We start from the raw sequence: 12,806 nt of genomic DNA, 5'->3' as shown, positions 1-12,806 counted from the left end.
TACCAACATTGTCGAGTGCAAGAGTTCCTCCTGCAATCTATAAATTTGCAAATAACATAGCCTAACCATATAATATATTTCTTACATAAAATTAAGCTTTGAATCATGGCACTCAACGCAAAATCTTTTCTGGTGACTCTCCTCGTCATCGCCATGGTGCTCTCTCTGATGCAGATGTCATGCGAAGCTGCTCAAGTTCAAGGTAATCCTTTAAGATTGAAAGATCTCATAAAGATGGTTAGGGTTATTATTTTAATAGGGTAATTGATATTAACTCTAAGATTACCAAATGTCAAAAGTTAATTATTGAGATAAAAATTTATATTTTTTAATACAGGATTTAAGTTTTATATTTTATATTTGAGATTCTATCAATAATTCTTTAATTTGCAGGTGTCGGTCGAGCGTTACTGCAAGGCGGCCCGTATTGCCCAGCTTGTGTGTGCTGTGCGCCTGCTCCACCAAATGGATGCTGCCCTTGCGTTTGCTCTCCGCCTGCATGATCACTCAAACGGAGGTTCTCGATTAATAAATAATAGAAGCTTCCAATATGTTTTTAGCGAGCTCATATGAATAAAAAAATCACTCTTTACATTGTTGTATTTTGATATGGATTCATCGTCTTGAATCCCTACCTTGTTTTCCACTATGATGTTTCCAAGCGTTTGTTACACTATACTTTGGAATAAATTAAAACTTAAATCATGCGCTATGGTAAGGTCTTTTGTATTTTCATATATTTAATAAAAAATTTCAATTTAATTATATAAACATATAAATGATTTAGTATCATACTCTGAATAAAAAAATTATTTCAATATTAAAGGCGTCATTCTACCTTTGTTTAAGAACATAATATTTATTTTTGCCATACCTTAACAATATATATGTTAGACATAACTTATAATTATTGAATTATGATTACAAAACATGATGATAATTATTGCATGTTTGTTAGAGTATATATTGTTGGATTAAAAATGATCATAATTTCACGTTAATTATGTAAGTCATAATTACATTCATAGAGAACTTTTTCTATGAAAGTATGTTTCTCACTTGATCCTTTATCTTAATGATAGAGAAAAAGAATCATGAAAATAATTAGGCCAAAGGACTATTTTCCACTCAAAATATGTTGTTTTTCTAAATTTTCTTTCGTTAACTTTGAAAATCTCATTTACTGATCTATAAACAGTTAAAATTAACGGTTTTAAGGGTAAAATTATCATTTTATCTATAATATTAAAAATAAACTTAAATTTGATTTCATTTTTTCTTCCTAAACCTTAAAAACTAACAATTTTCTATAACTCAAGTTTTCAAAAATAGCATTTTTCCCCTAGGGTTTCTAATTTTTCAGATTCAATTTTTTGGCAACATCTCTTCCTCTCCGACGACCTCCAGACGACTTCTCTTTCTCTCCAGTGCGGTCTCCTTCCGACGGTTCTTCTTAGTGTCTTCGTCGATAATAACGTTGAAGAGAACTATCGATAGAAAGTCGTATCAGAGAGGAAGAGATGTCACCTAGAGGTTGTCAGAGAGGAAGAGATGTCACCTAGAGGTCGTTAGAGAGGAAGAAATGTCATCAAAAAATTGAATCTAAAAATTGGAAACCCTAAGAGAAAAATGTTGTTTTTGAAAATTTGAATTGGGGGAAAATTGTTAGTTTTGAAGGTTTAGAGGGGGAATGAGATAATTAACGAACTTAGTTAATTTTAACTATCCATAAGTGGACAAATAGAATTTTTAAAGTTAACTGGAAAAAATTTGGGAAAACGGTATACTTTTGGTGGGAAATAGTCCTTTGGCCAAATAATTATTGCATATTTGGTAGAGTTTATGATTGGTGGATTAGAAATGATCATAAAAGTTCGAACCGAAGACTTCTTCCTAAAAATTCTAATATTTTACTAGTTCTATTAATTCTTGATATTTCTCACTTGATTCCTTGTCTTGATGATGAAGGAAAAAGACTTAAGTTTTTCTAATCTATCAAATTTTGTTATTATTGGTTGTTGTTAGAGTTATAAGAGGTAGAGAGATGACTAAACTCCTATTTATGATATTGTATCCTTATAAATAGTTGTATCTCTTTATTACAAAAAAATCTTATTATTACATTAGTCAATAAAATTTAGGTATTAAAAATTAATTATTTTATTATATAAATACAATTACACTTGGTAAAATAAATTTATAAGGTCATATGAGTCATAAATCTTACATCCTGCTACTTGACTCTTACCATATTACTTATTGATTGTGTGTTTTTTATTTCACCAAGTTATCTTAAAGAGCGACATGTTCTTATGGATTTTTGACTCCTTGGTTGTTCATTCTAGTTTCCAAGTTTATCACCTTATGAGAGAGGTACCTTGTGAATTGTGACTTGTCCCAATAAACATTGTGAAAATATTTCTTCTTTTACAATTTAGTCTTCATTGTTATCAATGTGACATTATGTTTCTAGAGTTTGATAATTTTGTAAGAACATATGTAATAATGTTTGGCTGTAAAATAATTTATACGGGCAAAATAATTCTTGCAAAATGATAATTTGGCAAATCGTTTTTCACCGAAGTCTTAATAATAAACATATATGTTAGTTTTATATTTCTTAAAATCTTGATAAGTGAATATAACAATAAAATTATAAATGGTTATAATCGAATTAAACATAAATTTAAAAGCTAATAATACTATATAATCATACGATTATATAATTTTAAATTAATAATATAAAATTATATAATAAAATAATTTTAAATAAAAAATAAAATAATATTTATATAAATAATATTACTAAATCATTAATATTTAAATTTAAGTTTATTATGGTTGCGTATAAGACAAAAATTCTCAATTGAAAATTGAAGAAACATATGAATAAATATCATAATATAAATTAAAAAATAAAAATTGCAAACTTAGATCAGGAAAATTCTGATTCAGCCTGAATGAATTGAACCCTTTTGATGTTGAACTGACATATTAATGAATTCAAGATACTGATCCCCCGTCAAAAGTCAAGTCAAGAAAAAACATTCCTACGTGCCTCTTTAACGTGAGGAGGAGGAAAAGCTGATAAAATTTCAAAGACAAAACATTAGGTTGCAAGTTATCACAAAGTCAAATTTTCATTTTGAAATATAAAACAGTTCTCAATTTTGCCACGGTTAATTGAGCTTAATCTTTGTACAATAAAATTAGGTATATAAAATAAATATTTAGATTATATGTTATTATTTGAATAAATAATTTTAATTTAAAAATAAAATATTTTTTAATTATACGATAATATATTATTTATATATTAATTTTATATGCTCAATATATATATATATTCTTTGTAACTTCACATTTTGATGACAAAATAAGAAAAAAAACAGCTTTGTATGGAAGAAATAAGAAAGAATTTGTACAATGAATTGTATCTGATTATACAAAAATCTTTTAATTTGATAGAAGTAATATTATATATATATATATATTTTATACATAATTTACGTATATATATTATTTGTCATTATATGATTAAATATTATTTTGTCGTAAATTTAAAATTATCTAATTATATATTGGCAAATTATCTATATATATAAATTACGTATTAAAAATATGTATAAATAGTTTTATTGTTTTAATAAAGTATAGACTATAATTGGTTTTATAACATAATATTTTGGCTGTTATCAAACAATAAAACTATACATACACAATTTTTATATATAATTTAGATACACAAATAATATATTATTATATGATTAAATGATTTTAAATTAAAAAAAATACTTAATAATATGAAGATACATCATTTTTATATATAAATTATATATAAAAAATATATACATATAATATTATTAGTTATCAAATTATAAACCCATAATATATATATATATATATATATATATATATATATATATATATATATATATATATATATATATATATATATATATATATATAAGAGGAGAAAATTTATTAGGAATAAAATTCAAATATCACGAACAGTAAATTTGTCATAAAGAAAACGTAATTGAAAAATTAAACATTTTTAAATGTGAGATTCTGGCTGCTTGAACTATTCAGCTTAGAAAATTACTGCAGTCATTTCCACAGTGTCCTCTATATATGCCCAAAGTCTCGATGATGGTCATAAAATACCAGCTGAAGTGCTGAAAACTGCTGCAAAGTCACAGAACGCTAGCACTCCCCTGAGTTTATACTTTATCCCTCCAGGTTCTTCATCTCAATGTTATGTTTACTTCCACTTTACAGAGATTGAAAAGCTTAAAGATGGCCAGAAAAGGGCATTGAGTATAGGGCTAAACGGTGAACGCAATCTTACAAAATGGACTAGTCTTGAATACCTAAAGCCAACCACCATAGCCCCAAATAATCCACCAATCAATGGCGCTCGACTTCATTTTTCTATTTATGCAGCAGAAGGTTCAGATCTTCCTCCAATCCTCAACGCTATAGAAATGTTTGTGTTTGTAGAGCTCCCCCTTTCACCAACAAACCTTAATGATGGTACTTACCTTCTCCCCTCCTGTTAGAATAGCCGGAATTTTGTATTCTATTGGCCTCAATGATCATTAACGGATTTTTTTCCTCTGAATTCAACAGTTATTGCTATCAAAGACCTCAAACAAATATACGGAGTGACTAGAAATTGGCAAGGTGATCCATATGTTCCAAGTAGTTTCTCGTGGGAAGGTTTGAATTGCCACCAATGATACCACTCCAAGGATCATCTCATTGTGAGTCCCCTGTCAATGATTAAAACTTGTCTCTGAAAAGTAGTATAACTTGACTTAGCATTTTATATATTCAATGGAATCCCAGAAAGGTCCTTCAACTTGTGGAATGACCAAACATTACTTAACTGAATGAGAAAATTGGGTTTGAAACTTGAGTTTCACTTATTTTAATAAAAATTTGCTCATAAATAAATGTTTAAATTTTTGAAAGTTATAATATAAAAATTTGGATTTTCACTATACCTTAGGGGGGAGTAAGTCTTTTGGCCAAAATATTATCCCAAAGTGCTGAAACCATAACCAAACGGCTAGGTTCGACTCCTCCCACTGTAACCCTCCAAACATAATGGTATATCTAGGATGAATTGCAGGACTCAGATTACATTATTTTTTACTAAAATTTTATGAGACTTCATTTGCAAGAGTTAAGTCCTGAAGGGGTTACTTTGACTCATGCCTAAAAATATTAAATGTACATCGTTTTTAATTAATGTGTCGGTCAAACATGTTAGTCGTTCCTCGTACTTTGGTGGAAAACCACCATTATATAACACATTTTATCTTTATACAATATATATTCTTCTAATTCATATTTAATTAATTTTGAAAAAGGCAAATCTCTAACAATAAGGTTATTCTAAAACTTAACCTTTTTTATTTACTATTAATATAAGTGTTGCATAATTTGCCAGCATTGTTATTTAGAAGACTAGTATGAAGATCTTTTAACAAAATAAAAGTGAAAATGTTGTGGAGAGATGTCTATGTATCTGTTTGTTTCCCAGTAAAAAAGCTATATTCCATTTGTTCATTTCTATCGCTGAATCCAAACCCAACCTGCCAGTTGAATTAAATTTTAGTAGTTTGGTGAAACCCTAATTGTCATCAGGCTTTCATGAATACAAGCTGGTCAGCATCGAAGCTCAGTCAGGATAATTATTTTCAAGGCCAAATGACTATTTCCCACCCAAGGTTTGATGTTTTCTCAAGTTTTCACCCATTAACTATGGAACCACCAAACACCCACCCATGACCGGTTAGATTTAATAAAACTCTAACGGTGGTAAGGGTAAAATCATCAATTTCGCTATAATATTAAAAATAAACTAAAATAGAATCTATTTTTGCCCCCTAAACTTTAAAAACTAAAATTTTCCCCCAGCCTAAGTTTTAAAAAATGACAGTTTCACTCTAGGGTTTGGTTTTGAAATCTCCGGTGACCGTTCTGGCTCCATTGCCGACGACCTCTCCCTCCCGAAGTAGCCTCTCCTTCCGGCGAATGTTTTCCTCCCATTTGGAGGCTCGATCGGCTTCGTCTTCGCCTTGGGAGACGAAGAACTTCGTCGGGGAAGACGAAGTTCTTCATCTTCCCAGGCGAAGACGAAGCCGTCGTCTTCGTCTGGAGAGACGAAGAACTTCGTCTTCCCCGACGAAGTTCTTCGTCTCCCAAGGCAAAGACGAAGTCGATCGAGCCTCCAAATGGGAGGAAAGCATTCGCCGGAAGGAGAGGCTGCTTCGGGAGGGAGAGGCCGTCGACAATGGAGTCGGAACGGTCGTCGGAGATTTCAAAATCAAACCCTAGGGTGAAACTACCATTTTTTAAAACTTAAGCTGGGAGAAAATTTTAGTTTTTAAAGTTTAGGGAGACAAAAAGAGATAAAATTTTCAGGCGTTAGGGTTTTGTTAAATCTAACTGGTCATAGGTAGGTGTTTGGTGTTTCTATAATTAAAAGGGGGACATTTAAAAAAACATCAAACCTTGGGTGGGAAATAGTCGTTTGGCCTATTTTCAAACATTCAATGCATAAGGTTGCAAGCTACCACAGCTACAAAGTCAAATTGTTATACAGAAGAAACCTCTGATCTGTCATTAATAAACAGGAGAAAATATTACTTCCTTTTACAATTTAGTCTTCATTGTTATCAGTCTGACGTTCTGATTTTGAACTTGATATTTATGTAAGAACACGGGCAATTTTGAGCAGGATGATAAAACTGACTAATCGTTTTGACCGAATTACTAATTATAATCGTATACGTTTGTTTTGATATATATTAAAATCTTGATAAAAATAGGTATGAAGTATAACTAAACGGTTATACAATTTTGGTTATATGATTTTGTGTTAAAGATATATTCTTATATAATTGAGTGATTTTAAATTAATAATAAAATAATTTTTTATCATAATAAAAAACAAGTAATAAGAAAATATATCCAATTGTTATAAGTATTATTTTCATGATTTTAACAATCAAATATTTATTTTTTTTGTTAAAATTAAATAAACTAATACTTATAATAATAAGAATATTTATCGTTAATATTATATTTAGTAATAAATAATTATTGCTATAATGATAAGGATGTTCATTGTTGTTATTATTTTAACGGCTAAAAAATATTGTTTTAGCTACAAAAATATTTGTATTTATTTTTATTTTAAATAACAAAATTTATCAATCTTGTTATTTATATTAATTACGAGGGTTTTTTTTTTTGTCGTTAATACTTTTAACAAGTGAAACTATAACTAAGAGTGATGACTAAATTTTTGCTGTCATTAAAACTTTTTAACTATTATTTTGACTACTAAAATAAAATTGTTTTAGCTATCGAAATATTTGTTGTTATTATTTTTTTAATAACAAAATTTATCCACCTTGTTATTTATATTAATTATAAGGGTTTTTTTTATTATCATTAATACTTTCAACAAGTAAAACTATAATGATGAATGATGACAAGAATTTTTTTTGATATTAAAATTCTTTAGTTATTATTTTAACGACTAAAATGTATTGTTTTAGTTACAGAAATATTTGTTGTTATTGTTATTTTTAATAACAAAATTTATCTATCCTATTATTTATATTAATTACAAGGGTTTTTTTTCTTGTTAATTCTTTTAACAAGTAAAACTACAACGATGAGTTTTGATAAGAGTTTTTTTGTTATTAAAACCCTTTAGCGAAAACCAACTTTTAAAAAATTATTTTTTTTTTATAATATTAAATTATAATATATCATTATTAGTGGTACATAAATTGATACCTATTATAATTGTGTATAATATGGAATAAACTCAATTGGAATTTCAAGAAACATATAAATAAATTTCACAGTATATAGATTAAAAAATGTAAATTGCAAACTTAGCACACGAAAATTCTGCCTCTGTGTGAATGAATTGAGCCATTCATAATTTCAGATCTTGACAAATAGAATCGCTGAATAAATTCAATAGACTGATCGCCCTCAAAAGTCAAGTCCAGCGAACACATTTCTGTATGCCTCGCTTAACGTGAAAAGGAGAGAAATTAACGAGATTCTGAAAGACAAAATATAAGATTGCAAGTTATCCCATAGTCAAAATTTTATTTTAAAAACCGAAAACATAGTTCTATGAGATAAAAAAAGAATGTTTTATATATAAGAGGTTACAGATTTAAGTTATTAAGGTTAAATATTTTATTTAAATTTATTTGATTCAATAGTTATAAGATTCATTATTAAACCTATAACAAAAATCTTCTAATTAAATAGATTATAAATCATACTTGGTTTATATATAGTTATAGATAAAGATGTATATCTAAAAAGAGAAAATTTAATTAGGAATTAAATTAAATATCATGAGGACATAAATTTATCATATGGAGAGAAAAGTAAATGAAAAATTATAACATTTATAAATATGAGATTCTGGCTGCTTGAACGATTCAACTAAGAGTATAACTGCGGTCTGGTTAAACAATTAGTGGGAAATCAATCTTTGATTCAAAAACTTCGGCATTACATACCTACCAACATTGTCGAGTGCAAGAGTTCCTCCTGCAATCTATAAATTTGCAAATAACATAGCCTAACCATATAATATATTTCTTACATAAAATTAAGCTTTGAATCATGGCACTCAACGCAAAATCTTTTCTGGTGACTCTCCTCGTCATCGCCACGGTGCTCTCTCCGATGCAGATGTCATGCGAAGCTGCTCGAGTTCAAGGTAATCCTTTAAGATTGAAAGATCTCGTAAAGATGGTTAGGGTTATTATTTTAATGGGGTAATTGACATGAACTTTGAGATTACCAAGTGTCACAAGCTAATTATTAAGACGAAAGTTCATATTTCAATGTAAAATTCAAATTTTATATTTTATATTTGAGATCTTAATAGTAGCTTTTTAATTTGCAGGAGTCGGTCGAGGGTTATTGCAAGACGAGCCGATTTGCCCAGCTTGTGTGTGCTGTGCGCCTGCTCCACCAAATGGATGCTGCCCTTGCTTTTGCCCTCCGCCTGCATGATCACTCAAACAGAGGGTCTCGATTAATAACTAAAAGAAGCTTCCAATATGTTTTTGGCGAGCTGATATGAATAAAAAAATCACTCTTTATATTGTTGTATTTTGATATGGATTCATCGTCTTGAATCCCTACCTTGTTTTCCACCATGATGTATCCACGTGTTTGTTACACTATACTTTGGAATAAATTAAAACTTAAATCATGCGCTTTGGTAAGGTCTTTTGTATTTTCATATATTTAATAAAAATTTTCAATTTAATTATATAAACATATAAATGATTTAGTATCATACTTTGAATAAAAAAATTATTTCATTATTAAGGACGTCATTCTACCTTTGTTTAAGAATTTAATATTTATTTTTGTCATACCTTAACAATATATATGTTAGACGTAACTTATAATTATTGTATTATGATTACAAAACATGATGATAATTACTGCATGTTGGGTAGAGTATATGATTATTGGATTAAAAATGATCATAATTTCATGTTAATTATGTAAGTCATAATTACATTCATAGAGAAATTTTTCTATGAAAGTTCCTGATGTTTCTCACTTGATCCTTTATCTCAATGATAGAGAAAAAGAATCATGAAAATAATTAGGCCAAAGGATTATTTTCCACCCAAAGTCTGTTTGTTTTCTTAAATTTTCTCTCGTTAATTTTGAAAATTTCATTTACCTATCTATAAATAGTTAAAATTAACGATTTTAAGGGTAAAATTATTATTTTGTCTGTAATATTAAAAATAAACTTAAATTTGATTTTATTTTCCCCCCATAAACCCTAAAAACTAACATTTTTCTCTAACCCAAGTCTTCAAAAATAGCATTTTCCCCCTAGGGTTTTCAATTTTTCAAATTCAATTTTTCGGCAATGTCTCTTCCACTCTGACGACCTCCAGACGACTTCTCTTCCTCTCTAGTGCGGCCTCCTTCCGGTGGTTCTTCTTAGTGTCTTCGTTGATAACAACGTTGAAGAGAACCATCAGAAGAAGGTCATATTAGAGAGGAAGAGATGTCGTCAGAGAAGAAAAAACATCGTCAAAAAATTGAATTTAAAAATTGGAAACTCTAAGGGAAATATGTTGTTTTTGAAAACTTGGGTTGGGGGACAATTGTTAGTTTTTAAAGTTTAGAGAGGGAATGAGATAACTAATAGACTCAATTAAATTTAACTGTCTATACTATTTTAATTATAAAGGTTTTTTCTTGTCGTTAATATTTTTAACAAGTGAAGTTATAACGATGAGTGATAAAAAAAAATTTTCTGTCATTAAAACTTTTTAACTATTTTTTTAACAATTGAAAAAAATTGTTTTACCTACAAAAATATTTGTTGTTATTACTATTTTTAATAACAAAATTTATCCATCTTGTTATTTATATTAATCACAAAGGTTTTTTTTTTTTTGTCATTAATACTTTTAACAAATGAAACTACAATAATTATTGATGACAAAATTTTTTCTGTCATTAAGATTTTTTAATAATAGAAAACTGACTTTAAAGAATCATTTTTTCTCTTTTCTTTTTTTATAGTGTTAAATAATGACATATCATTATTAATATATAAATTAATATTTGTTATAATTGCGTATAATATGAAATAAACTCAATTGGAATTTCAAGAAACATATAAATAAATTTCATAGCATAGATTAAATTGCAAACTTAGCACATGAAAATTCTGCCTTAGAGATGGCAACGGGGATGGGTGGGGAGGGGATATCAATCCTCGTCCCCGGCCCGTCCCGGTTATGAGGATAATAAAGAATCTCCGTTTCCTTCCCGCGAAGGAAAATCCCCTCCTTATCCCCTCCCCGTCCCAGTGGAGAAAAATCCCCTCCCCATCCCGGTAGGAAAAAATCCCCTCCCCCTCCCCTCTCTGTCCCCACGGGGAAAATTTTGCACATAAAACTCAATATATATCAAGAACAATTTGAGAGATAAATATTTTCTTATCATATGGTCATAATAAAGGGCCATCGGCATCCTAGCGCATGATTTATGACTCACGAAATTTGAAAACCTCATCATTCCCATATCGCTTCTGCATAACATGAGTTCTTTGTAGTGTCTTTGGTGTTATCATTCGCTCAGCAAAATAACCAAGAAGCTGAAAAAAGGATAAAATGTATATTTTTTATTACAAAATTGATGCGAAAGACAAAGAAAATAAATTGATCGTCAGAATCCTGTAAACTCTACAAAGAACAGAGAGAGAAAGTAAATAATACAAACAGCCATGCATATAATAGTATACAGTTCTGAAGTGAACAAGAAAAGGCATTTCTTGATATATTGAAGGCATAAATTGAACTATGAAACAGTATGTTTCGGTAATTACAAAGCAACATTTCCCACAAACGTATCGTGGAAATCGTCTAGAAGAAAAGGAAAGGTAGAGAGGCTTGTGTCCCACAAGACAAAGAAGCTTTGGCTGGGAGAGAGAGTGTGCAGCTGTAGAGTGAAAAATGAAAGCTTTGGCTGAGTGAGGGAGTGTGCGACTGTAGAGTGAAAAATGAAAGGAAAAGGAGATTTAGATTTAGGGTTAAAAAATTGGTGGCAATTTTATAATAAAAATTATTAAGGTTATAGTTTTTAGTAAATATATATGTGATTTAGGGTAATTTTGTAATAACATTAAATTTAACACTTTTTATTTATTTCAATTGATTTTATCAAGTTTATAATTTGTTTTTTTTTTTTTTTTGTAAAACCTGATGGATTGGTTGACTAAGTTTTGAAGTTGAAATATAATTAATTTGGTGCGTTTGCATTTTATGATAATGAGATTTTATGTTTTTTTTAATATATTAGATTAATAGTTCAAAAATTAGTAAAAATTGATAATTGATAATTCAAATATTAGTAAAATTAAAGTTATAGTTTTAATAAATCATAATGTAAAAGTTTATAGTATTTAATAGTTAAAAAATAATTATACTAATATATTAGATTTAGGGGGGAGGGGTTGGGCGGGAACATATGTAATCCCGTCCCCGATTACGGGGATTTTTTTTATCTGCATCCCCTTCCCTTTTTTCGCTTTTATCGGAGACTCCCCTCCCCATTAGGGTTAAGACCTTTAAAATCGCGTTCAAATTGTCATCCATACTTAGTGTGAATGAATTCATAATTTCAGATCTTGACAAATGGAATCGCTGAATAAGTTCAATATACTGATCGGCATCAAAAGTCAAGTCTAGCGAGCACATTTCTGTGTGCCTCCCTTAACGTGAAAAGGAGGGAAATTAACGACATCATGAAAGACAATATAAGATTGCAAGTTATCCCATAGTCCAAATTTGATTTTAAATACCAAAAAAATGGCTCAAATGATAAAAAAGAATATTTCACATCTAAAAAGGTACAGATTTGTGTTATTAATGTTAAATTTTTATCTTAAACTTATCTGATTTAATAGTTATAAAATTGATTACAAAATATATAACAAAAATCTTCTAATTAAATACACTATAAATCATATTTAGTTTATATACTGTTATAGTTATAGTTATAGTTATAGATAGAGATATATATATGGGAAAAGAAAATTTAATTAGAAATTAAATTCAAATATCATGAGCACATAAATTTATCATACGGAGAGAAAAGTAAATGAAAAATTATAACATTTATAAATATGAGATTCTGGCTGCTTGAACGATTCAACTAAGAATATAACTGCGGTCTGCTTAAACAATTAGTGGGAAACCAATCTT

The 12,806-nt window shown here is 28.8% G+C and overlaps 1 long non-coding RNA gene across 1 annotated transcript; it reads left to right on the top strand.

Annotated features, from left to right (window-relative positions):
• On the top strand, positions 1-705 carry LOC123219559. Its single transcript, XR_006502889.1, has 2 exons — positions 1-202; positions 394-705. It is a non-coding gene; the product is annotated as an uncharacterized LOC123219559 (long non-coding RNA).
• Positions 706-12,806: the final 12,101 nt, after the last annotated feature.

This window comes from Mangifera indica, chromosome 6, assembly GCF_011075055.1.
Source record: "Mangifera indica cultivar Alphonso chromosome 6, CATAS_Mindica_2.1, whole genome shotgun sequence".
In the NCBI taxonomy this organism is placed as follows: Eukaryota; Viridiplantae; Streptophyta; class Magnoliopsida; order Sapindales; family Anacardiaceae; genus Mangifera; species Mangifera indica.
This window is presented reverse-complemented; position numbering and strand designations above follow the sequence as displayed.